Source organism: Poecile atricapillus, chromosome 4 (genome assembly GCF_030490865.1).
Source record: "Poecile atricapillus isolate bPoeAtr1 chromosome 4, bPoeAtr1.hap1, whole genome shotgun sequence".
NCBI lineage: Eukaryota > Metazoa > Chordata > Aves > Passeriformes > Paridae > Poecile > Poecile atricapillus.
In genome coordinates, this window is record NC_081252.1 from 71,755,573 (window position 1) to 71,778,322 (window position 22,750).

Below are 22,750 nucleotides of genomic sequence, written 5' to 3' on the forward strand. Positions count from 1 at the left end.
TACATTTGGGAAAAAACAAATTTCAGGCATGTCTGAAAGTAAAGTGTAAGAGCTTCCATTGCTTTCCCATAAAAGGTCAATTTGGATATTTATTTGGAGAAAAAAGTCATCAGCTGAGTACTTCAGCACCTGTTATGAGCACCAGCACACAATCTGGGAAAGAGGAATGGGAAGCACAGCCCCTGAGTGACCTGGAATGTTCTGTACAGTTTAATCACCTGGATAAACAGAGCAGCCCAGTGAGTATCCAACCCTCCTGCACCGTGCACTCCTCCCCTCTGGAAAGTGTATTACAAAACATATCAGAAAAAAAATGGATAATCACTGCCCTGATGCTTTGTTTGCTCATTCCTTTTAAACCTCACAAGCACTGTGGCCAATGCCCATGAAAATGCTGATGTTTCACGTTGGAAATAACATGGTTAAACCAAAGCCCATGTCTTAGCAGAGGCAGAAAAACCACTAATCTCTGCTGCATCCCCTCAGATTCATTCCCCACTGGGCTCTGAGGTAGCATAATCACTGTTCTGAGATTTTCTGGAGGCTACTTCACCTATATTAACCTCCAAAACAGATCTTCTTTCAGCATTATTAGACAAATCACTCTCCTATTTCTTTGTCTCATTTGCAATTGCTGTCCTGCATTGTGTTCAGTTACAGAGCTCAGAGAGAGGCTTCCCTGAGGTAAAAATCAAATACAGGACACAGGGAAAGGAATTTTTTATATGTTTGAGACAGAGAAAATGGGCTTGCTTACAACAAATACCCCTAGATTAATTAAAAGAAACTCAAAATTGTTTTTCATCCCAAAATCAAATATTTAATTTTAAATTCTGTATTGTATTAACCCTTCCATTTATTTTATATTTTAAATGGAATTTAATTTTTAAAACAGTTTTTATAGCACCAACATAACACCCTGTCACATTTTTAATATTTCTTATAAATTTTTAATATAAATTTTCTCCCTACTTCTTAGAAAGTAGTTGGAATAACTCATCCTCCAGATAAATCAACTTTTGAAAATATTTACTCATCTGTATGTAACTAAAATGGATGGTTTGTCAAACTCAGCACAGTTGAAGAGAAAAATAGTATTTCTTCTCTTTGGCTTGTATTTGAAGAATTATTGTGATGGTCCACATGTTAAAAAAAAAACAAAACAAAACAACAAAACTCCTAAATAATTTAATTTTTAATTTTTTTTTTTGTTTTATTTGCATATATTTCAACAGAAAGTGATATGATTTCAAAATAAGATCTTCTATTTTGATACTTGAGGATACTTGAGGATAAGATACTTCTTTTTTTAACTTGAAGATGAATTACCAAGAGATGAATGTTCATGGTAACACTAAAACTTATTTTGGCATCCTGGAGCCTCCAGTTTATTCGACTTCAGACACTGATTTCTTTTACAGAAATACCCTGAGAGTCATTTCAAGAAGCATTTGTGTCAAGCTGGGAGCCAGCAAAGCACTTAACTTGGTGTATTTAATAAAATGCATTGAAATCCCTGTGCCAGCCTGCAAGCTTGAACACAAGAACCTGCTCAACTGCTCTGGTGAATTACAGCAGATCAGAAGTTTTATCATCACTGGAGCCAGGAGAGGTCTTCAAATTTGTCCCTTCTTCCCTCTTTTTAGCTCATTGTCTAAGTGAAGCTTTATAACTGGAAGGTTTTGGACTGTGATCCATCACTGGAAGGATGTGGAACATGAGATCGTTTGATCACTTAGTTTGAGCTTTTAAACAACAGCAATAGATTTTTGCAAACAGCCCTCCCTTCCTTTGGCTGTCTGAGGCTGATTTCTAGCCCAGCAGTTGCTTTGATGGAGTCACCAGCTGCCCTTTTTGTCAGCAGGTCAGGAACAGGTGAGGTGTGACACCTTGAAGTCAGCCCCTGGCAGCAAAGCTTTAAATCTGTTTGGCTGTGCTCTGTGCAGGAGGTGAGCTCAGAGTCACTCTGCATCCCTGGCTTATTGCTGCCTTTGGAGCAGTGCCTCAGCACTCTGGGGAGTTTCACAACTCCATGTCAACCTGCCCTCTGTCCCTCAGCACCTCCAGGGGTTTGCAGTCTGCAGCCAGACCCTGTCTGCTCTCCCAGAGCCCAGCTGCAGGGGTTCACTCCCTCTTTCAGAAAATCTCTGAGCCATGGAGTGGTTTGGGCTGGGGAGACTGCAGAGATCACACATTTCCAACCCACTGCCACGAGCCACCTTCTCCTGCCCCAGGCTGCTCCAAACCCTGTCCAACCTGGCCTTGGACACTTCTAGGGATCCAGGGGAGCCACAGCTTCTCTGGGCACCCTGTGCCAGGCCCTCCCCACCCCAGAGAACTTCTTCCCAATGCCAATCTAAACCTCCTTTCACACTGATTTAATTGATCCACTGCCTTATCCACTGCCTTAGTAATAATGATGTCAAGGTCACTGAAGGCGTGGTTCTCTGTGAAATTCATTATCCAGAGTAGGAATTCCCCTGATCTCAGTCACCCAGGAATGGAACACAACTGCTTTTACCTGAGTAAAAATGCCAAAAGAGAGGAAAAGGTTAAATCACCTCCTGTGGTACTTCGGTGCCCAGCGAAAGAGTTTAGCTAAAACACATAAATCTAGAGACAGCAGTGGCGAAATGAATTAGGTGTGAGGCCAAGGCATAAAGAATGTTTAGATATTCAGCTTCTATCAACAAGTTATGCACCCAGGTATATAATTACTTGGGTTTACTGGCACTTTTTGAGATATTTTTCATGGAAACTAATATGACTCAATGTAGAGATGACTACAGAGAGAAAAAATTGAGGGGGTTTTGCCTTTTTGTCATAAAATTCCATACATCACACAGAATTTTTTATTCCATTACTCATTTTTACGATGAAACATTGAATGCAACTGCTCGAGAGAAATTCTTGCCTTACAATAGATTGAAATTGAAAAACATTAAAGTTTATGGCAATAATTCTTCAAATTATAATTGCCTTTCTATACCTGAGATTTTTTTGTGTGTGTGAAGCTATCAAATGTTTAATAGCAGACTTTTACATAAAAGCAATTTTATTAAACAAAATGTAAAAATGCAGCTGCTTACATTATTGTCATCAATCCCCTGGAAGCTGGCTGGTAGTGCAATTACTGCTTATTTCTAAGGGAGAAGAATAGAATAACTTTAGGAAATATATTATTTGATATTTTTGAATATCATATGAATGTAAATGTAAACAAATTATTCCTGGAAGAAATGACAGTATGTAAAGAAGAAAATAGAGGTTTCTAGTTTATGGCTGCAATATTCTCATCTGCTACATTTGTTCACCCACTCCAGGAAGAGGCTGTGAGAGAGAGAGACAGGGAGCTCTGGGAGACCTTTTGGGAAGCTGTCTCAGGGAAAAATGCACTTCACCAACTCATCTCTTCTCTTTGGAGTGACAGCAGAGCCACAGCTCAAAGAAGGAAGCCTCAGCATCTCCTGGCAACAAACCATCTGCTCTGTAAAGCTGCAGGTCAGAGCTTTGCTGCGAGTTTTTCAGCTGTGTGATTGGAAGCTCTCAGCAGTGATACAGAAGTCATCTTGCAGAGCCAATGATCAGTCATTAAATTTTCCTCCTGTTTTTAAAAAAAAAAAGCCTGAAGACTTTTTCATTTTTCATGTCTGAGATAAAACACACTGGAAAGAGGAATTGGTTGTCAAGCCTGCAGCTTCCAAGGATTTTATGTGGGGGCCTCAAGTTCACATCCATTCCTCAAAAAAAAAAGAAAAAAAAAAGAAATGTTGATAATGTCACAACGAATGAAGTTAGTCTGATGGAAAATCCCTTAAAAGAGGAATTTTTCAATAGAAACTTGTGGCTAAATCCTAGGTTATCAGCATCTGGCAGGAGGCAGATACTTTTTGCTGCAAGTACTGTAGGAGAAATGCTGAAAAGTACATAACTGCATCTTTTTTTTTCTGTTTATTCACTGACCTTCTCACCAGGGAGATAGTTTTCTCTTTGAATTATGAGGCTTTGCTTTTTCTTCTAAGTCCAGAGCAGAGGTTTCCCTATTCACATATCAGGAAATATTTTTCTAAGAAGCTTGGAAATGGCTGCTTGGGCTGGACTTTGTGTTTGAGAGATGCTTTTCCATGGAAGTGCAAGATGAGTGAGTGGAAGGTTACACGGCTCCAGGGCCTGTGAGCCACAGAATGTATCGTGTGTCTGGAGAAAAGTGCCACTGGCAGGCACTGGACCCATTCCCAGGCTGCTCTGCATCTCTTGTCTCATCAGGAATAACCTGGTTTTCTTCCCTTAATTTATTCATATTGTCAGGGATGGCACAGGGACAGGGAAAACTACTGGGTGTGACAAAGAAACTGCTGGATGTGACACTCAGAGTTATCTCAGGATAGTGCAAGATGCTGACAGAAGCTGCAGAAGGGTCTGTGAGGGATGACAGGAGTTCAGAGGTGGTGAGAGGGGAGCTTATGTCAGTAAATGGGCAAAGTCCATGGATAATGGGAGGGGAGAATTTGGGACTGTTGTGGTTTTAAACTAGTAACAAAAATTACTTATTTTTTTGTTGTGAGATATGGATTAAAATAAGTGCAAAACAGGCTTAAAACTTAAAAGGAATAAAGACAGTTTATTAACAAACTATTAGAATAAGAATACTAAAATAAACTTTCAGAAAACTCTTTTTCTTTTCACTACTTGACTATTTCTTTGTACACATAACAACATAGAGACAAAAAAAAATAGTTTTACAATCTTGGTGGTCAAAAACAGTCTCAATTTTTAGAGTCTTCTCATCAGTCCCCGTAGAGAAACAGAAGTCTCTTCCTGCCAATCCATGGAGTTTCTAGAGTCCACTCCTCCCATCTCACACTATTCTGAGGTGTGCAATGGGTCAAATTGAATCTAGGGATGTTATTTTTAAGGATAAGTTATTCAAAGGTAGAAATTTTCTTCAGTTGTTTCTGTGAGCCTTCCTGGAAAACAGCCATCTCCCTGGCTCCTTTAAGGCTTTAAAATCTTCACTCGCAAGTTCCAGCAACTCACAGTATTATAATCACCCTTCTTTTCTTTGAAGTCCACACTTTGAATACTCTATTCCTCCCATACTCTAGTCATGAATTAAAGGAGTCTTTAAACTACTGTCCATCTCCATAGCTGTAACAGAAAGACTTTTCAGCAACAAGCATCTCCTTTTTCTCTCTTTCTTATTTAAACTTAACTCTTTTCTTCACTGTTTTTAGTAGTTTTATGATGTCTTTTGCATGTTGATTGCCTCTCTTCCTCTGTCTTTCTAGCAAAAAAGAGTAATCTGTACATTTATCAGGTAGTAAAAAAAATTAAAGCCTTAGAAAAGCTGCAAGAGTTCATAGTGTCAGGTTTCAGTCTAGCAGCAGACCTTGAAAACTAAACTAAGCTGCCAAGCTCTGCTTTTCTCTCCTTCCCCCCCCTCCCTGCGGCCTTGTCCCGGGCCTGGGAGGGGGGAGAAAGCCAAGACAGAGCTTGTTACCTCTCAAAAGGCGGAAACCAAAAAGAGCGAGAGAGCTCTGAGTGTACTTCTTACGGGGGTGTTTACAAGTTGAATTCACTTTTTAATGGTCAGATCTGCTGTCAATTCTTGGAAATGGCTGATAATTGGTCAGGAAGAAAAACTCCCATCAGTCACCAGTAGCTTCAACTTCCCCTTTTTTTACTCGGTCTTAAAGGTGAAGCTAACCCCTGACATTGACCTTTCTAGGAATAAAGCCTTAGAAGAAAATCGAGGTAACTGTGTTGCAGATAACTATTAGGATTTGTTCCATGTATTGGTAAATTTCTCTCTCCTCTTGGTCTTCTTATTCCAGTGCTTCCTGTTGTTCTATGTGGTAGCACTTCAATATTTATAAGCTGTATTGATTGCTTATATTTATCCCTGCCATACATCAGAACCCACCACTGCTAGAACAATAATTTGCACTGTCAAGACAAATGCACACGTGGAAAAATGAGACATTAATGAAACCAACACCTCAGGCTGTATGTGCCTGTACTCAGTGGTGTAAAATGTATTGTCTAAGTTGCTGGTGATTCTAGTTCTTGCCTGCAAGTATTTATATATTTTTCGTGTTATAGAGAAATAATAACAAGGATTCTTCCTAATGCCTTTCATAACTCGATGTAATGTGTACATATATTATTAAAAAATGAATTAAATGGAGAACTGAAAGTACTGTGGGCAAAGAGGGACAATTAACTCATCCTATTTTAGATTAATTCCAAATATTAAAGCTTCTAGCTTTTCTGTTGCTTTTGATAAACAGGCTCAAAAGTAGTGAGGTGGTCAGGAAAACAGTGGCAAAATGAAGCCTTAAAGCAAAAGAGGTGGTTAAGATACCAAAACCTGGGTTGATGAGGTTATGGAATATGCTGAATGTTTCTGATTTTCTAAGAATTATGCTCTTATGCATTTAGTGCAAATATTTTAAACGAATCAACCATATTTTCAGGATTTTGGGAAAGATGCAGGACTTGATTCCACACTGAGACGTTCATGTCGGAGCCTGATTTTAGCAGATCCCTGACAAACCACAGAGGAATGGCCCAAATCTCAGGGATGTTGAGGCTGTGATCCAGCTCCCAGCTGAGAGCTGCCTTGCTGAGCTGGCTCCCTGGAAGTCCCCACCCTGCCATGGAGCAGGGAGAGCAGGGGGAAAACACAGCCAGAACCTTCCCTGGACCTGCTGGAGTGAGAAACTCCTTCCCAGCTCAGAGCTGCCTTGTGCTCATCCTGCCCGAGTTTAGTCTGGCTCAGCCCACCAGTACAAAAATTACTTCCTAAGGCCATTATTGTCACTCTACATCGAATTCTTACACTCTACATCTACATTCTTACTCTCACACATTTTTTTTTTTTTTTTAGCCAGCTGGAGAGAGAGCATAATCTTTCTAGCCAAAGACTTAAAGGAGTGAGGACAAAAGACTAATCTTTCTGCTGAAGAACTCCCTTTTTGCCAGACCTACAGAGAGTTTTCTCTGCTATTCCTGCCCTCAATCAGGAGGTCAACGTAGCTGTGACCCTGTGCATGCTGAGCTGGTCTCCTGCAGATTTAAATAAAACACCCCAAAGGAAATTCTGAAGTGGAGCTACAGACCACAGGTGATTCTTCCTTTTTAAAGTTAGTATTTAGGTAAGTACTGCAGACTTTAATTGTAAGAAAGAGAAGGTATTTTTGTGAGGTCTTGACATGAATTAGCATCTATAGATTTGTGTTAACTCCAGTGACACACCAACTAAGGATTAAATATGCTAAAATTAGTTAAGAATAACTCATTTTATAGAGGAATAATAAGAGGAGAATAAATTGTGATTCAGTACTGAACTTGCATTTGAAATATGCTTCATTTTTACAAAGAATCTGTGCAAGGGCGATAGAGCTGCTGTAGAACAGGACCTGCCATTTCAGAAATGCAATTAAGTCATCTCACTCTGTCCTTTTGGTTGTAGAATTTCCATTTAAGCGAAACACATCTAGGCAGCACACACAGTGGAAAAAAAGTCTAAAAAAGAGTAAGTCTGGGTAGGAACACTGGATGTCTGCTGAATATTTTGAAAGATGGGTTTTGTCCATAGTGTGGAAGTTAATACAAAATGATCTCCTGTTCTCAGAAAGTTCCCTTAGCTTTCATTTCTATGCCTGACCCTATGTGATAAAGCATTCAGGCGTGTTTGGACTCAGTCCTTCCAATGAGGAATTCTGGTTTTATCCACAGCCATCACAATAAAAATCCTGCAGTGGAGGCCAGAGTTCATGAAACTGTTTAGTCAAAATATAATCTATTGATTTCATTAAAATATATGCTAAGGACGGCTCATTATTAACAATCATATTGAAAGGAAGGTTTCAACTATAAAGGCTCAGTACCATGTAAAACAGAAGAGATTGTCTTTCTGCAGGGACTGACTAGCAATAATGAAGGCATCATTGAATTATTTGATGAGGCTGTTAGCTGGACCTTTTTGAAAATGTCTTGTTTATCTTCTGTTAAAATCCTTATTTGGGAAAGGTTTTTCCCTCCAGGAACACAATGTTAAAATTTGCATAATGATCCTTTTTTTTTTTTTTTTACCAGCAGTTTTAATTATTAATCTTTTTTTATCTCAGTCATGATGAACATGAAAAAAAGCCTGAAAACCTGCCTGTAATACAGTGTTGAACTATGTCTATTACAGAGAATAGTGTTTGGTGTTACATCTGGCTCCCTGGACCTTGTAGGACCCAGAAGTGGTTCCACACAGCTGAACCAATTATCATGTTATAAAGCACAAAAAAAAGAATTCCTTTCAAAAAGAGGTATAATAACACTCTGCACTGCCATTTCTGTCCAGCATGGGTTTCTTTCTGGTGCAGAGTACCAATGTTTTTGTGAGGACACTGTTTGAAAGTAAAATCAATGCCCAAGGATTATTTACCAAATTGTAGCAGAACCAATTAAGTAATTGTAACAGGAAACCATAGTTTGCTAGAAAAATAGTTTGTGAAAGACAGAAAAAAAAAACCAAAACAGAACAAGCAAGCAGTGGACAAAAAGTTTATTATAAACAAGAGGAAATGGAGTGTGGAAAACCAGTGTTTTCATTTCCATCTTGGGGTCAGGGACAGGAACAAGAACTAACCTGAAATCTTCAAAATTCCAGGTGAAAACCATGATCAAAGCCTCACTTTCTAACCACTGCTGGCTAAGGTACCCCTTCTGCTTGGAAGGTGCTAATTATTTGTTATTCACAGAGTTTTTTTGTCCATAGTTAACAGCCTCCTACAGATTTACTGCTGCTAGTAATGTACACTTTCTCCCTCCCAAAATAACCCAGCTGTGACTCTCCAGACTGATCCAACATGACTCAGTTCTCTTCTAATATGGGCACAACCAAAAGCCAACATGAATATATTGCACCCATAGCCCACAGCTAGTATAAGTTTTTCTTCTTAATTAAAAAGCTGTGGAATTCTCACAACTCTCTTAGTCCTGTGTTTGAATCAGGAACTCTTCATCAAGTGATATTAAAAATAAATGTATCTGCAGCTGAAAAGAGCTGAACCATGAAAATTCAGGACCAAAAATGAGATGGGATCTGCAGTAATTAATAAGCACCTAATCCAGAAATTACTGGGGAGCTCTGGCAGAAAACCTTACTAACCTTTCATGTCCTGGTATGTGCAGAAAGAGTGAAACTTCCAAGGTACCTGCAGTTCTTGAGCTGTGAGCTGTCCACCAAAAAAGGCAGTACTAGCAGAAAGCAGGCTTCAGTGAGCAGCTGTTGTTAAGCCAGGAGAGTGAGGGGAGGTCTGTGAAAGAAAGACAATAATAATAATAATCTGCATTTGAAAGGGAAAAGAAATTTACACACCTACCTTGCCCTTGGTATTCCCTGTTGCTCTGCTCCCCATGAGATTATGTTGGACAGGTTGCAATTCCAGAGCTCCTACATCAAGACTTTTAAAACACTGTGTGAAAAACCTGAATGCTTGAGACCATCCTGGGCTTCACTGTGAAGTCCAGGCACTCAAGAGTTTGATGCTCCAGTTCAGAGCTTTTAGAGACCAAAATCTTAGCTCTGGATTCAAGCCTAAGTAATTAATTGCACTGAAAGTTTAATATTAAGTTAGTTCTTTAGGTGTTGTACATACTTTTTATTCAAGTGTAAATTGTTACCTTCACTCCATCTCTTTTAGAAAGGCAGAGAAAATATTTCTTATTCAGGCTTTAAGCAAAAATTTAAATTCAAATAAACCACATTTCTTCCCAGCATTAGGACTTTCTTGCTGCATAATGAACCACTATTTCAAATGCAACATTTCATTTAGAAAACACTGTAGCCACATTTTCTTATTCAAAATTATAATATTTTTTCATTTAAAATATAAACCAAAATGAGAAGACAGTGGACCAAAGTCCTGGAGGAATGCCAAGAAAACACTTTTTAAATTAATATTTGAGGAGTTTGGGTTTTTTCTGATTGTGAATTTCTGTGCACCAATTTCACCATGAGGATGATACAATTATATATATTAAATATGCTGACTTGAAGACAGCAGGATTATCTGAACATTGCTCTTAGTTTCAACACACCTTAAAAGAAACCAAAACAATGCTCAGTTGTAAGAACGGCATGAAAAAATCTGTTAAGTAGTTCAACAAACATTTAATTAGTGGAACATACATAAAATTGAGCCACCCTAACAAGGAACATAGAATAAGAACTTAAATCTCACTGGCACTTTTTTTACCTCAGAGTGAGGAGAACTCTGCCTTGTTCTGCAGCTGAGTCAAAACCAGCTTTATTCAGAGCAGCTGAAATCCTGATTCCATTAAACCAGGGGAGTGCACAGGATGTCCTTAACATGCTTCAGGATTTTACCTCTTTAGGCTTCTTAATATCCAGAGACTTTTACATATTATTATATAAAACCTTGTACCTACTGCAAAATGTACTAATTTGCAGATATGGGAGGCAATCTCATTTCCCACCATTATGACTGCAATCTGCAATTGTTGCCTGCAGAGTTTGGCTGGAATGTGCATTGATTCCTCCAGGTGTAGATAAAGGTTAAAGCTGTTGCATAAGTCGTGCTCTGTTTCATGAAATAAAATTCAACAACGGCAGCAGCAGTTAGGTGCATAATGAGAATAATGTCATCATGAAAGTGTAGAATGGACAAGATGTTCCCTTGGCTGTGGCCTGGATAAAGCCCCTTGCCTAAATTGGGGCTGACATGAGAAATTCAGTCCTAGGAGCCTTCCTTTCAAGAAGCCCTTCAATATCAGGCTGGGCAGTTTGCTTATGTAGAAGAAATCTGATGGCTCATACAACTATCTTAAAGTAAACATTTTCCATTACAAATTTTGTATTTCCAACAGACAAGTCCAACAACAGCTTGTAATTGGTATTTTCACAGCACACTGCCCCAGACATGATGTATCCAGGGAGAACAATCCATGAAGGGAAACCAGCTCGTGTAGGACATTGGGAACTTGAGAAACTTGATTCTAAGATTGCAATTTACCATTTTGGGAAGTCAAGTGCAACTTGGCATTTTCACTTGTTAAGTTTCAATAGAATCTCATTTCATTCTCTACATCCATGGATCATATCACTTTATTCTCTTTTCCTAACCCTTTTTTCCCTTCTTCTCCCATTAAATATACACATATATTTTGTCTCTAGAGGAAGGAGTCATGCCCTCTACATATGAAAAATAGAATTTTCTGTCTTTTAAAATAAGCACGTCTGATTACAAACAAAAAAGTCTGCTCTCTATTATTTAAAATGGATAAATCACCCCAAAAATGCATGAGGGTAAAGGCCACATCCAAAAAGTCTGATGAAATTGTTCCTTTTTCCCTGTAGGCACCTGTTTCAATTGCTTTGGATTTCAATAAAAAAAACTTTTGGTGGCATATCTTGTACCAAGCCCTGTGAGATTCCTTCAGCACATAGGTCCATTCTAATAAAAATGAGCAAACAGGCAGGACAAAAACATGATTGGAAACTGATTCCCAGCTGATTCATGTACATATTTTCTATCCCAGTGAAAGATGGAGAAATGAATGCTTTCCAGAAAGGCACTCTCACAGTGGACAGGCTTCAAGGGCAGCTGAGGGTGTCTCCAGATCACAGGAGGTGTGATGGAGCTTCTCCACCACAGAAATGGGGCATTCCTGCTTGCTCTCAGGAAAAAGAGATATCAGAGATATCATGAAATTAGAGATATCAGAGGCAGTCACTGGAACTGGCTTCTTGTTCTCGCACCCATTGGAGGATCCTGAGAGAAAATTGCAAGCAAGCCCCTAAGTGTTGGCAATAGATCACACAACACTTATAAGCAGCTCCATAAAACAGGACTAACTGGAGAAAACAAGAAATTTAAATATTCCATGTCAATTAAAAAACAAACAAAAAACCCCAACAGAAAACCTGAGAAGATAGTTTCAAGAAGAGGAAGATAGTAGAAATATATTCATATTACAAGTCATGGTAAAGAGAGGCTAGAGAGACATCATCAAAATATCATTTTCAGCCTAGTTGCAACACTTCTTGTTTAAGAGCTCATGATCTGAAAGCCACAGGTTCAAAAGGTGTCCCAAAGAATTAAGAACTGGTGGACCTCACTTTTACATGACTTGGAAGACATCTAAAGGAAAGGAAGAGCTTTATCAGTCAGGGGCATCCTATCTCTCATCTTTTCTATTGTTGTAGTCTTGGATATAAGTACAAGAACCCTTTAGAAAAAAAAGAAGGTTTTCTGCCCTTCTCACCTCCTCTTTCTTCAAACACTTGTGTAGATCTTAAAATACGAATAAAAACCCATGGGGGCCAATTTTTCAAAATGAAGAGGCTGACTTCCACCTCTTGACTCTGCCAAGTCAGAGTTCAACGAGGCTCCTGTGAAGAGCGGCGAGCCCCGCGCTCACCCGTGGCTCGCGAGCGTGGCGGTGGCCAGAGGCCTGGGCTCGGGGAGCGTCTGCCGAGAGCTGCTTTGTTCTGGGGCTCTCAGAAAGTCAAACGCCTCCCTGGTTTAACATTTCACAATGCTCAGTTCCAGCTCAGCAGCCACGTCTTGCGCTGGCTGTGCAATAGTCCTTCCCTTCTCTGCAGTTTTGATTTGTGTATAAGTAAATCTCGTTAAATGACACGGATTCATGAGCGGTGCTTGGGAGGAGGGTGTTTCTTCCAGATGAATCTTTCTGGACATAATTTATGGTGAGATCAAGCCCATATTCCACCATATTGCAATGCTGCCCAGTTCACTGCTGTGGCACCCCAAACCCTGGACCTTTTGTACACTTAAAATTGACCCCTTGAGCCAGAGGTCTGCCATTATTACCATTGCATAAAACAGCAAAAAAACCCAAATTCAATTCTCATTATTCAGTAAAACTGTGGTTTTAACCAAACACAGACCAGACGAGTTTTGATACAGTAAATTCCTTGCAAATGTGAGAATTTGGTAAGTTTAATAGAAATCAAGGTTAGTCTTAGGTTTCCATCTGCTCAGAAAGTAAGAGATTGTATTTCTTGCATTCCTGCATTAAGATTGAGAATTTGTAACTCAATTTCCTAAACAGGAACAGGAAACAGAACTATGAAATTTTACTAGATTTCTAAAGAGTCTGTAAATTAAATTTTGGCTTGAATGGCAAAGCAGTGTTCTTAAAATGCTTGGATGCAAACATCTTTTCCAGTACTTTTTATTACTTTCTGCAGGCATTTGATAACTTGCAAATGATGGTATTACTTAATATGTTAAAAAACTCAGAATTCCTTCCTCAATGTCCTAACACTGCCACAGAAAAGTCAGTATTTTTTTGTCTGGGAAGCATGAGTTACTTGCTGCTTGAATATTAATCATTCATAATTAGATTTTTTTTTACATTCATCAGAATTCTATATAATTTGGGGGTCATCACAGTCCCTGCTTCCCAAATAACATATGCATAAATATTCAAGTCCAAGCCATCCAAATCTGTCTGCTTTTGAAACATTTGTCAATTTTTCTCCCCATCCTGCTTTATAATGTTTATTATTATTAAGTGCTATTATTATACAAATTATACCACATAAAGTATTATACATTTCATTGGTATAATTAGATATGCATAAACATTTTCATGTATTTTATGTATTATAGAAATCATTGCCAAAATAATAAATTCTGAATTTTTCATGAGTGAAAGTTTCCTATTCCTCTCTCGGTGTAGTTCAACCTTAATGTTTATAGAAGATCTGAAAGACCTGAAGACAACCTCTGCTGTCTCAGGAATCAACAGAGAGTTGTACATTATTTACCACCAGCTGTTCCAGACAAATGTTTATTTATCCTTCAATACCATATAAATCCTAATATCTTACTATAAATTCTTTTAAGGGAAGAGACAGTTAACAGCTTGTGACTGATCAGGAATAGAAATGAGTGACAGGAGAGTATTGATCAGGAATTTAGACACTTACACTACATTATCTGTGAAAGTGGTACTTGGCTGTCTTGGCTGATGAAAAAATTGAATCCTACAGCTTCCTGGAATTCTTTAAAAACACGGGTTTTCCACTAAATATGAAAGTACAACAGCAAATCCTTAGTAGTTCTCTAATTACTTATTTATGCCCAGGCTTCTCTGACAAAGTAGAACATGCACTCTCCTGTTCCAGGGTATTCTGGTGAAAATTGAAATCAGCAGAGGTATTATTGGGGTAAGCATAAAACAGCTGAATCTCAGTTATGGAGGTAGGTTTGGGCTGTGAAAAAGCAAATCCCTGTTTACAAATCCCTTTAACGTGTGATTTCTGAGAGTATTAGGAAATTTAGGTTGAGAACTGCCATAGACCACTGAAAACCATTCAGCAGAAGCAGAATTTCAAAGCCTCCAAAATCTGATTTTGTAGTTCTGATCACATCAGTATTTCAACAGACCTCTCAAACATTGCAAAAAAAAAGGTCATTATGAGAGACAACTATTGGGTAGGCAAAATATCTGAGTAGAACTATGCAGAAATTAATTTCTCGTGAATTAGGATGGCAACATTTTGCTGACATTTGCACTCTTGAGTGAATATAATATAATGCTTCCCATTCTTGGGGGACATGGAAATGATGACATCTGCATTGTCTGTGAATGTAATACAGCAAAGCCCATAAATTGATTATGTGTCACTGGAGTTATTAGAGACCATACTTCAGCTGAGGCAGAGCCACTGACTGTCCTAGTTCTTAATTTTTTAACTTTTTCTTCTAAAACTGTCTTTTTTTTTTTTTTTTTTTATTTTTTTTTTTTTTTTTGTTAGGTTTCTTTATTTCTTTTTCTTTTTTCATTTTCCCAAAGAGATGATTCTTCCCATTCTAGTGCAAGTCACCAGGTCAGATATTGTTCACATTGTTCTTTTTATTTTTTTTCATCCAACCACTATTAAAAAAGAAAGGGTTTTTCTATTTTTCACAACCTACTTTTTAGCTGATCCAATTCAGTTTCACTTAACGTAGCACCAGCAAGAACCTCATTCCTGTATTAAAAGTAGAATATTTTATGGTGGAACAAATTTAATGCAGGTGTGTAAATTTGTAGAGCTTCAGTGATGCAGGGAGCTTTATCCATCATACTATCAAAGAGCTTGGCAGAACACATCATATTAGAAAGAAAACATACAGCAGTCAGGATTTGCCCTCAAATAGAGTCTGCCATCTGGGAGCCTCAAGGTTAACCAACAATTTATGGTCTGTTAGTTCCAGGGACAGGTTTGAGATTCAGGATTGGTTTTGAAATACACCACAAATAACCTTAGCAAAAAATGTAGAGGAAAGTGGAGGGAGAGTATGCAAACGTGAGAATTTACTGCCTTTTTATTATCAGGTAAGAAAAGTCTCCTGATCAATACAGATAACTCAGTATAAACTAATTTAAAAAAAGAACACAGGAAAATTAATCAGCCCAAGGTCCCTCCTCTGCCCCTGAAGCCTGTGGCATAAACACAATTTACGTACAGAGTGATTTAGGTCTTGAAATACATGGTAATAGTAACCATATTGGGGTTTTTGGGGGCTCACTGTCTGCTGAATCTTCTCTGTTATCCCAGAAAGTGCTCAGTGGTGCCTCCTGTAACCCAAATTATTCTGTGCTAGGAGCTGGTGAGTGAGATAATCACAGATCAGCCCTTGAACACAAGCCCTCACGCTGTTGTGTGGGTAAGTATGGACACAGTCTGTGTAATCCAGGGTTATCCCCACAGGTTCAATACACAGAGAGGTTTAACAGCCTCAGACACACCCAGATCCTTCCAAACTCCCTACACATTTTGCCAAGAAATTTGCGTATCATGTGGACTTCCACTGGGAAATTATTTTTATTCATACCAGCCTCAGAGCTCTGTTGGGTTGGCTTCTGGTTTTACTTGAAAATATCCACCTTTTGATGAGCTTCAGCATGGGTGGTGTGAGACCTGCTCTAAGATCTTGCTCCCACTTGATCTGGAGCAGAACTCTGATGTTATCCACGTTTTTTGGCTGTTGACCTGAGACAGCAGCAGCAGCAGGATTTGGCAGAGGGCGGCCAAAAGGAAAGGCAGGGACTGATGGAGATCTGCTGAGCCCAACACTTGTGCCCACACCATGGATTCTGTTCTCAGATGATCCACCTCAGCCCTCAAGGGACAGATGGGGAAGAGGTGGGTGATAGACGGGAGTGTTCTGCCCACAAACCTTTTCCAACATTGGACATGCAAAATGCAGGAATGTGCAGAATGATATTTTGAAAGCCTGATCCTAGCACCCACAAGAAGCTCACTAACAGGAGAAAGGAGATGAAACAATACACATGAAAATTTGTAAAACCGCTACCTCTTTTGGCTGCTAAATTAAATATACATATTTGGGTGCTTTTCTTTGGAAAGTTGATGCCTTTATGTATCTTAAACTGCTAGACTGAAAGTGAGACTTTTTGTTTAATTCCAGGAACTGATTAAATGGGATGAGTTAAATGTTTTGTTGGCTTGACTCCTTTACTACTGCTCTAATTAAACACTGGAATAATCTTGTATTGTGTGTTTTGATGAGATAGCTCATCACTTGATCACCCATAATGGATGGCTTTGTTGTCAAATTAACTACTGAGTGTGCCTTGGGGGATGCAGTGAATTTTTTTCCCTTTTCTCTTTTTGAAAATATTTCGTTTGAATCAAAGTACTTGAAGTTAAACTTTCATATGAGAGAGTAAAAAGCTGGCTGCATGGATTTCAAAAAGAACTTTTATGTTGGTGGATTTATACTTAAAATTTTGTTTGCTAAATGTGATTAAAGACCCTCATTTTCATCCAACAGCCTGAAATGAAGGTGGAAATCGCAGTAAGTGTTGGAATATAGATCCTCTCTCACTACCCCCATCTGCTGAGAGTCTGTTCCATGATCAGAATCACACAACGTGCTCTAGCCCTGTGCCTTCACCTCTCTGCTCCTGTTGCATTTGTCCCATGTGGCCTGCACTGCCTAACACCCTACAATATCTGTTTCTGTGGAACTAAAGGGGTGGAGAGAGAAAAAGAGAGAAAAGCTGATGATCCTTTGGTGTTCTATGATGACATGGCCATGTACAAGGACATCAAATATAAGCCATCAGTCAGAAATCCTTGGCGTGAAGTCCTTGGAGGAAGAAAAAATGTTGGATAATTTCTAAAGGTGTATTTTAGTTCTAATTACCATTATTTTCTGAAAATCAAAAGTTTAATAGCTAGATGAATGCACAATTCTGACATCAAATCGTTCTAGGACCTTATTCAGGATAGTTTTACAATATGGCTTCAATTTGTATTCTTGCACAATTTCATTACAGGATTACTCATGGATTTGTTAATACTGGTAGAGACCATGATGCCAGGGATTTTTTTTTCCTTACATCTTTTTTATAGGTAATGGTATCTAGTAGTTAGCAAAATTAATCAAATTTCTTCTTGCAGTTTCCTAATTAATTGTCTGTATTTTAGTTTTCTTCTTCAACCTCCTCAACCTCCTGAACAAAAACCAGAAACTAATCAATATTTAAAACTGTCATAATGGAGTGGAATGTGGTGTTTTCTTTTTGAAGTTCTATTGGACAGATTATTTGAGATGAAGAAATGTCATTATTCAGACCATTGCATGAAAACTGTGTCAATCAGTGTATCAGGAGGAGTGCAGAGACTTGGATTGTTTAAAATGTTTCAAAACACTCACTTCAATCTTTTTTGTTCTTTGAATATGTAGAGTTTAGATTGCACCTACAAAGGACTTTATTTTTTTGTTTGCTTTAAAAACACATTATTTTCAAAGACAAGCACCCTATTTAATTTCACTTTACACATTGATTTATAATGGTGGGACACATCTATTCTGCAGCAGAGAGTTTGGCACTACCAAGGAGATTTTTTCTGATGAGCTGTGGTGAGTTTTTGAAGAACATTTAATTGCAGCTGACACAGAAATCCTCAAAGCCACATAAGCCAAATACTTAACTTCCAGCTTCAGAAATCAGGAATCAAAGCACTTTAATGTGGATTGAGGCAATTTGCTCCCAAGTGTGAGGTTTGGGTTGTCATTTTTGTGGCCATACATTGTTCAAGAGGTCCCTGTGCAGTCACTGAGGGCTCTACAGCACCTGGGCTGCAGTGGAGACTTTATCTCTCACAATATCAAATGTTGGGTTGAAGCTCTGTTGGAAATTCCAAGGTTATCATATCAAATCTTCCTGTTTATAAAATAGCACAGACATGGATGAAATATTTAATCATTTTTTTTTCACTGGAATAATTTGAAAGTTGATTAAAATCTTGAAATCATCATTAAATCCACTTCTAAAAATGGTAAAAAAGGAAGGGAAGAGAAAAGAATAAGATGATAGTTTGAGGGTCCAAAAAGTAAAGGGAAAGAAAATAACTATTTTATACCTTTCAAAAGCAGAAGAAAATTACATTTTCAATAGTAAAGAGAAATAGATTTCACTTATCATTGGTTTTTACTCGTAAGAGCAAATGAGATTATGAATTTTTCCCCAGTTTTTAGTTTTGTTTTGTGTCCAGTAATTTGTTCCCTATCTTCATCTTCAGCTGAAGGTAAGCAGCCTCTTAACTGCACTTGTCTATTTGTGATCCACCAACAGAAAAGGACAAAAAGTAATAACACAAAGGAACACAAGTACTTGCTTCTGATTTCTGAGCAGCCCTTTTTTGGAAATTTGGGTGGTGGTTAGACCAGGAGTTGGCTCTAGAAATGCAGAAGTCTCTGATGCTGAGGTGCCAGCCATGCTTGACTCGTGGAAAAAAAATAAATATGTAATGTATATATATATTATCTATCTATCTATCTATCTATCTATCTATCTATCTATCTATCTATCTATCTATCTATCTATCTATCTATTTATCTATTTGTCTATCTATTTGTCTATCTATCTTTATATACATTATGTGTGTGTATATATATATATATATATATCTATATATATCTATCTCCCCATCCTGCTTACCACCACTTCTCCACCACCCTCTAATATCTTCTGTCACTTGAAATTGAAAATTAGGATTATTACCTGTTTAGGCATTTTCTCAAAACTGCCTTTCTGCCCATACAAAAAGCTGTCTCCACTGATCTTTATAATTCATTCATGATTATCATTTTTATGATTGAGATTTATTTTGATTGATTATGATTCTTCCTTAAGTTTATTTCACAGCCTTATATCCTTCTGACACTAATTTTTATAGATTGATAAGTAACTGAAAGATTAATCATTATTTCCAGGCAATTTGACCACTTTTTATGAGTTGTCTGTCCTGGTTTCCTGTCTGAGGCACTGATACAAAGAATGGAATCCCTTCTTGAATATTTTTTCTTCTCCTTCATTTGAAATACCAATTTTCTTTGGATGCAGACTCCTGAATGATGATACTTTAAATACATGTATTTATTTTTTTCACCAGGTTTTACTACCTTCTTTGCTCATATAAGTATCTTGCAAAATATTTTTTTTTTTCAAAAAGTAAATGTTTTAAATGTTTATCACAGAAAGTGAGTCAGGATGGAATTTCAAGAGGTCATTTGTGCTGACTACACTCAGGAACAGAGATAGAATTAATTAATCATAAAAGCTCATGATGAAGATTTGTCTAAGTTGCTCTTAAAAACATGAAATTACAGGTTTTTATGGCTTTTCTGCAGAGGAAAAGCTCTTCCTGCTTTGTAACCCAGACTTGTTTTGGTGCTGCTAAGTTCTACTCTTTCTCACTTCCTTTACACAGAAGAATAAATTCACTGTCACGCCACAAATGTGGAGTTTTGTTATCACTCACATAAATTGCAGTGTTATAATCTGTAAGTTGAATCCTACTGCTTTTCTCTTGTTTTTCTAGATGAGTCATGATTTGCATCCCAGTGTGAGAAAAATGATCCAAATTACATAACCAGCAAGAAATCAAAAGGGGAAAAAGATGGATGAAAGGAGATTCAAATCTACAGATTTGTGAACTTAATAGCGTAATTTACGTAATGTCTTTACCTCTGTGTTTTATTATTGCTTTATCTTTTTGTTCTTAGGTTAATCTCATATTCATTTGTCCCATAGATGAATTCTAGATTATTAAAATATGAATTGGATGAGAGGACATGCTGTCTGATTAAAATAATATCCGGTTACTACATGCAGATATACACCGAGGCTAAAATCCAAATAATCAAGCATTATCAAACTGCAGCATGTTTTAACAGCATACCTGAAACTACTAATTGTATTACAGGAATTAAGGATTTTTCTTATTTTTTTTTTCACTAGATGAGAACAGCAAATAATGAAGTAAATTATTTAGCAAGCAGAGGTTCTCCCAGGCTGAATTGTAATGTATCACTGGAGAACCTCGTGAAATCCTGTTCAAAGAGACAGCCCATTGGCAAATCCACAAAAAAACAGGACTTTTGAAAGATAATTGAGGCTGATTTATGTTTAAAATATTTATTTTAAAAGTTGCTTAAAGAACAGATAAGAGAAATAACTGCTATTGCTACTGCAGCAAAATTTGTGTTGGATTGTGACTAGAATGCAATGAACTGTATTATTATTAACATGCTAAAATTAGTGCATCATTCACTTCCTCAGTGTAATAAATAAAAATGATTGAATAGTGGTATGATGAAAACATTTTATTCCTCACCCAGCACCATAACAAGAAGGGTGGGGTAACTCCATGATGCCTCAAGTTCATCAGCTTGGATCTGTGTTCCACAGATCTTATTCAGGCCATCAACAGGAGGCTCTCATCATTTTATCTCACACAGGAAGGTTTTGTTTTGTCCCTAGCTGGCCACAGAACCCTAAAAATCAGGAACTGCAAACCCAGGCAACTTTGATATATGTTAATGTCCTGTGTTCCTTAAATTAAGAATTCATGGGGCCAGGAAATTGATTCTCTGAATGCTTGTTTAGTAAACAGAGACAGTATAGATATGGCCTGATCCTTCTTTAATTTAATTCAATGTACAGAGTCCCATTAAATCTAAATAACATGGATTTAGAATTTAATAAATAGTATGCATTTTATTTCTGTTTTGAAGGGGACATAAGGAATCACAAATAATAAAATAAATGCACTGTTCAACAACCTTTTTATTGTTATGACTTCCTGACTCAATTAAGATTTTAATTATAAACTTAATATTGCAAGTTTTCATTTGTAATATAATTAAAAACTAGATTCCTACTGTTGAATAAAGCTTAGATATAATGCCATTAATTGAAAATTATACATTGAAAAGCAATCTATTACCATTTTATTAACCTATCAGGAATCTAGATGTGTTAAAGTGTTTTGCTGGCATTTCAAACCCCATTTGAATGTCAGTAAGAAAGTAGCTAAACTCTGCTAATTGACACTTTGGAGGTGGGTTGGTTAGTAACTTGTAGCTGCTTTGAAATAAAAGTTAAAGCCTAATCATCTTTTTCAAGTATATTGTACTAAAAATATTTTAATGAACATAATTAAAACTTAATTGTTTATGTTATTTTTTTCATCATAATTGTCAGATTAATTAGGTATGGGTCTTCATATTACTGTTTAATGGGTGTTGTTATCAGTTGACATTTAAGAATGTGGCAATCGCTGCTCTTTCCTGTTTCAGTGTCTCAGTTGGGAAGCAGTGCTTTGGAAAAGAAGGAGTGAACAGAATTGTCCTGATTTTGTGGAGCAGTGGATCAGACCTGTGAGCTGTCATCTTCCCTGATGTGTGCAAGAACCAGATGCTGCAGGAGAATGAATAAATCCTCCTGTCCCCATTCAGCAGATGTGCAACATCTCCCCATGGAGGTCTCATTGTAATCCCAAAGGATTTGGATTAAACCATTAAGTACAGGGTTCATTTCATTTTCTTTTATAAATCTCTGGTAGTTTATAGTTACAAATCTCTGGTAGTTTCAGGATCTGTCTGAATATTTCTTCTCCAAATAAACCCACAGTTTCCATTAAAACTTCTCCAATTCTGACTATCTCTTTAGTGAAGACCACTAATTGATGACAGAGTACATTATAAAATAGTAAAAAAACAAGTGTTTGCAAAAAATCCAATAAAAATCATCCCTGAAATTACAAATGCAGGTCTCAACTCCAGATTTCTTTGTATGAGGAGAAGGAAGACCAGGGAGAAAGGAAGTAAATGAATATTTGCAGAAGTTCAGATCTGCAAATTTTCCTTGGAAGAAAATTGCCATCCCTCAGTATTACTGAAAAAAAACCAACAAAACAAAACAAAACAAAACAAAAAAAAAAAACCAAAAAAAAAAACAGACTGGAAAAAATAAGAATCACATAAGGAATATCAAGCCTTTGTGCTAAAGGAGTCACACCTCTTAGGAATCAGCAGCAAATGGCTAAAATTGTCATGATTTGTGACAGTATTCAGTAAAAGCATGGCAGGACCATGTCTTTGGGCAGCCCTGTCCCAGGGACATCACAGATTTCACACTGCTGGGGTCCCTGTCTGCCTGGCCAGAGTGAATTCCCTGGGAGCTGCTGGCTCCCAATCCTCGTGGCAATATGGGGAGCCAGCTCCCCTGTGTGACCGGGAGTCCTGACTGATTCCCAGGTAAAAACTTCCTCAAAGTTTCTTGCCAGAAAGGACAATTGAAAACCTTCTTGCTTCTTACCAGCAGTTCACCAAAACTCACATCAGTCTGGTCATTCTTTTATGAAATGCAAACAAGTTTAACTGCAAATTGTCTG

At 37.6% G+C, this 22,750-nt stretch overlaps 1 long non-coding RNA gene across 1 annotated transcript; it reads left to right on the forward strand.

The window, feature by feature from the left end:
- Nucleotides 1-5,026: 5,026 nt before the first annotated feature.
- LOC131578879 (uncharacterized) lies at nucleotides 5,027-22,036 on the forward strand. Its single transcript, XR_009277576.1, has 5 exons — nucleotides 5,027-5,754; nucleotides 6,890-7,157; nucleotides 15,642-15,704; nucleotides 19,895-20,027; nucleotides 21,654-22,036. It is a non-coding gene; the product is annotated as an uncharacterized LOC131578879 (long non-coding RNA).
- The last annotated feature ends 714 nt before the right edge of the window (nucleotides 22,037-22,750 follow it).